The sequence below is a fragment of the Physella acuta genome, unplaced genomic scaffold (assembly GCF_028476545.2).
Source record: "Physella acuta isolate Inbredline_101_S28 unplaced genomic scaffold, ASM2847654v3 ptg000780l, whole genome shotgun sequence".
Taxonomy (NCBI): domain Eukaryota; kingdom Metazoa; phylum Mollusca; class Gastropoda; family Physidae; genus Physella; species Physella acuta.
Genome location: NW_026732298.1, coordinates 128,975 through 134,282, shown reverse-complemented (window position 1 = coordinate 134,282; position 5,308 = coordinate 128,975).

Below are 5,308 nucleotides of genomic sequence, written 5' to 3'. Positions count from 1 at the left end.
ATGGGCTATATGCGAAGTATGTGGATAAGAGAGAGGGGGTGGGATTGACTTATTGAAGCTGTTGAGTATTAACGAGATGTCTTTTATTTAGAATAAACTAAGTTCCACTCTTAGTTAAAGGCAGGTTCTATTAACCTCGTTCTCCAATTTGTAGTAGCAAAATAATTACTTGGATGTTTATGGTTTTTAAAGTTACATTATTATTCTATTGCTAGGCTCTAAGACACAAACAGTTTTTATTACTGGGCAAAATCGAAGAAGAAACATCAATTAGCAGAATGTTATCACTAGTCTTTAGAACATGTACACAAAAGAATTAATGTATTGGTTTGTTTGTTGTTGTTTTGAAGCACTACATTTAAATGCATAACATGAATAACACATCTAAATAATTTAATTCAGACTTATATCGTTTAACTATTTTTAACATAAACATAGAATACAAAATCGCTACATCTTATGTTGGTTGTCTGATTTTTCTATGTGGGAAATGTGGTAATATTATTTTTGTATCTCCCTTAGCATACATTTGCAAAATAATAATTATAGTTTACAACTACAATAATTGCTAATGAATTGTTTCTAGCCCCATGATACAACTTACGACCATTACAATTGGTATATGTTGTTTATACATGAACAAGAGCTGTATAAGTTTGAAGCGGGTCACATATGTGATATCTATAGGCCTATAACTGAGATCTGGTAACATTACATGAGTTGCTGTTCAAGCTATGTAAAGCAGACATATATTAGGCAGAGTAGGGGTCGTTGTGGTCGAGTCGGTAAAGCTCATGGTTGCTAAACCGAAAAGTATCGAGTTCGAACCCTCGGGCAGATGAGGCTCGTTAGCTGGGGACAGCCACTCTTCTAGGAGAGACAACTCCAAAATTAAACAACTGCTGCCTTGTAGTTTGTTCTTGGTTGGACAAATGCTATGGAAGCAAATCCAAAAAGAAAAGCCGGCTGAAATCGGAGTCAACGGCCTTAAAGGCGCATAACCAGTTGACACGTAACGCTTAATTGTGTTGGAGGCGTGGTCGAGTCGGCAAAAAGCTTTGAATTTGATAAATTCGAACAAAGTCTCGAGTTCAAAACCCACTGACAGATAAATCTCGGGCCACCCGTCAACACTAATAATTAAGAACGAAGAAGAAGAAGAAGAAGATCAGGCAGAGTTACCAAGCAGTTAAATCTCAATGTGGAATTCAACAAAAACTAGCGGCAGTTTCTTCAAAAATCAGTTTTAAAAAAAATGATTTTGTCGGTGTTTTATTGTCATTGTTGCCTGTGATACACCAAAGGTGACATTTTTGTTTACTAATTTTTTTTTGTATTTACTACATATTTGTCGAATCTTGTTTTATCTCGAATTAATTAATTATTTGGTTTAAAGTACACGATTTGGTGTTTTTTTTTTCTCTCAATCTATTGGAGTCTAAAAATAGCAAGACTTACCAGTTATGTGTTTTTGTAATTGTAGTAACTTGACCTACTTGACATTCAGTTCCCATATACTTTTTTATTTTATACGAGCTGACCCGCAGCGTATCATACGCCGCTATTTAGTTGTTTTATTTTCTACTTTTCAGTAATTCATAATTTGTGAATTCGACAGTACCAATGCTGCCACTGAAAATATTTGCTTTAAAACACTACCCCCCCCCCACCCTTTCCCCTAATCCCGACCCTACACCCCCCCTCCCCCCCCCCCCCCCCCCCGTGAAAGCAGCCTCCTCTTAGTTATTTCTTAGTTACCTCCTGTAAGTTTAAAATCGAACTAAATTATCTGCCCCTAATAGAAACCCGGCTCTACGGCTCTACGATTTGTAAACACTTAGCTTTGTAAACATTTAGTTTGAACACCGCTCACCAGATAATGTGGGGGTGGGGTGGGGGTGGTAGTGATAGTGATAGAGAGAAAGAGAGGTGACTGCAAGGAGGCGTTGCAGCTTGTTTTCTAACGGCTCCCAGAAGAGAATTATATATATATATATATATATATACTAGAATAAAGTAAACTAAATATCATAATACGAAAACTGAACAATTAATTCGAGTTTAAGTAATATAATGAGTCCGTATGGGAATGTTTTGTTTAATTAAAATACATGTACAGTTGAAAGATTGTGTTCACGTAGATAATCAGTTGACGGATTGTGTTCATATAGAAGTTAAGTTGACGGGCTATGTCCTCACATATGTTCAGTCCGTTTGTTTTTTTCATCGCCTGTTTATATGACATATTATTTTGTTAACATACGATATTAAAGCTGCTTACGTATCCATCAGACATAACCGCAGGTGTTGACTAGTTAAATTTAACCATATGGATTCTAATACAGATATACACTTGTTGTTTTTCTTAATAGTATTATAATTCTTTTATTTTTTCTTTTTTTATTGTTTTCAGATCAAAAAATTTACTAAAGGAAAGAAGAAACCATGGGCAACAGAATCAAAAGACTCTTTCGCATCTCTTTGAAAAGCGTAAGCAAACTAAAAAAGTTTTCAAAAATTGTCAAAAACAAAAAACAATTAAAAACAAAGATTTATTAACCTAAACGTTTCATATTTTCTTATAATGTGTAATTTTGTTATTATGTATTGACTGTGCATGTTCAACTTAATTGTTTAACTTATGGTTATTTTTTTTAAATCATGTATAGGCTAGTGTTTGTATATTATTTCCCTTGTAAAATAAAAACAACAAGAATGGGAAGTAATTAATAAACTGCAGGCCTCTCTATATTGTTAAAAAATAATCCGTTTAAAAAAAAAAGTAAATTTCTAGCTAAAATGTATAAATCCCTATAATACATGTAACAGTAAAAAAATATAATAAGTTCATTTTAGATCAGTTAACCTCGACTTGTGAGCGGGTTGTACATGTTCAGAACGTGTAAACTAAACCTACGGCTATGCATCGTTACCAAGCCGACATGTTATTAATATATTTAGTTTTATTTAAACCCCCAATGCATACCAGTCTCAGCTCTAATGATACCTTTAAAAATGACCAAACTAAGTAGCAAGTGTAACAAGATGATCTGTTTAGATAAGATGACAAGCACAACCACTAAAACGACAGACAGGTTTCCATAAAGAAGTAGCTGCTGTTTATGTTACTGTAAACAGTCTGCAAAGTTCCATGTTTATATGAAGCACACAGTGATATGGGCCTTGAGACAACTTCACAAACTCCCTAAAAGTCTATAGAAGTTTCACTCACACAATGAGAACATATATTTTCATTCCTTTTAAAAATCTTATTTATTCTAACTTTTTATAATAGAGGCGTAGCGAGGGCATGATGGGTGGGGGGGGGGGTGTTGCGGACCGCACAAGGTGAAACCTTCACCGGCGGTGACTCCAAGGCAAAGCATATATATATATATATATATATATATATATATATATATATATATATATATGTGACCTAGGCTACTCGCAGCGCCAAATGTGACCCTGCTCGCAGCGCCAATTGTAACCTTCCCCCGAGTCTATCCTGCCCGACAACGCCAATTGTAACGAGTTGAACCACTCATGCTACACAACATCGACTACAGTAGAAAGACTCGAAGATGCAGGTTCGCTATTGATCCTTTTATTACATGAATCAAGAAATGCTTCAATATAGCACAATGAATCAACAGAAATGTTTCACAATAATAGTCTGAATCAACTGACCCCCTAACAGTCCTCACTAGGCTTCATATAACTGAATCCACATGTCTATTGTCCTTCTTAACACAATATAACCAACTTGATATGTCACACAGACTGACTGATCTAAAGCGAGCGATGAAGAGGGAAGAGAGGGGAAGAGAGACGAGTTCAGCCGTCCCCTCCTATTTATGCCTTGTACTCGTACTCATCTTCGTACTCGTATTCCTCCGTAATCGATACTTGTACTCGATGTCTCCGACCACCAGTTGCGCAGTTCTAACGTACAGTCCGTGTCATAAACATCTGCATCCTATCAATCAAAGTTGACAGGCCGTCTGAATCCCCTCGTACCGTTTCCCAAAATAGCACGCGTTGGCTTTGAGATTGTTATCAGTCCGATCCAATAAGCCACCTGCTATCGGTTGCATCAGACTGTAATAACTGCGTCTCGGCTTATCGTTCGTTATCAGATTTGTAACTAGTCGCTAGGCCTACCCTAGTTACATCCACCCCTGCTTTTTTTGTGTGTTTTCAACCACAAACAACGCCTGGCAGGTGCACTCCTGCAAAGTCAATCGCACAATCGTAAAAAAAATTTTTACTGTTCCACTCACTGTCCACGACGTCCCATTCGTATACGATTGACAGTTGTACTGTGTCCACATCGTCTTCCTGAGACACAAAACAGTTCTAGAATTCACATCCACCCTTTTCGTTTGGTGCCTTCACCAGTTCAGTTTTATAGCTTTTTGAACCGTCTGTTCTCATACCAGCGCGACCATGAAAGATTTGATGGTTGCTGACAAAAAATTTCGTCTTCCTTCTGTTCCTCAAACTTCTCCGCGGACCACTTATCTGATGGTCTACTGTCTCTCTGCTTCCGGAAGGAACGGGATCCTCTTTGTTGCCGTTATCCTCCACTTGTATATCGCGGTTGTTCTGTTGATGGTGATATGGTTCCGGGATGGGTATGTGAATTTCCGTTATAGTTTCCGGTTCCCTAATTGTCTTGGATTTCCTTGTGTGTAACTGCTCTTCTTGCCTATTCCAACATTTCTTTAATTGAGCAATATTCGCCCACCGATCCGGTTTGGCGTGATCGATGGGTCTTATCTTAAAGGGGCCACCTGCTACTTTAGGCATCTCCACGACTTGCCATATCTCCTGTCCCCAGAGATCGTGGATTTTGTTTCTGCCTAACGGGTGGCTACGCAGTAATACCCTGTCGTTCAGTTTGAGTGGCGGGTCCTTTGTCTGTACCGGCGGTTCCCTTCGCCGTGCTTTATGTTCTAGTCTTTCCTGTACTACCCTGTACATTTCTCTAATTCTTCTCATATGTTCATTCACATATTCCAGTGCGGTGTATGAGCCAGTCATACTCTCCCTTTTTCCTAGGAACAAATCAAGAGGGAGTCGAGCCTCCCGTCCGAACAGCAACATGTATGGCGAAAAGCCGGTTGTGGCATGGGGTGTGCAGTTGTATAGATATACCAACTCTGGGAGAAAATCAGGCCAACGTTTTTTCTGTTCAGGTTCTAGCGTACGCAGCAAATCATGCATGCTGCGGTTGAACCGCTCGCACTGTCCGTTTCCTTTCGGATTAAATGTGGTTGTTCTAGATTTGTTGATCCCGTAGTGG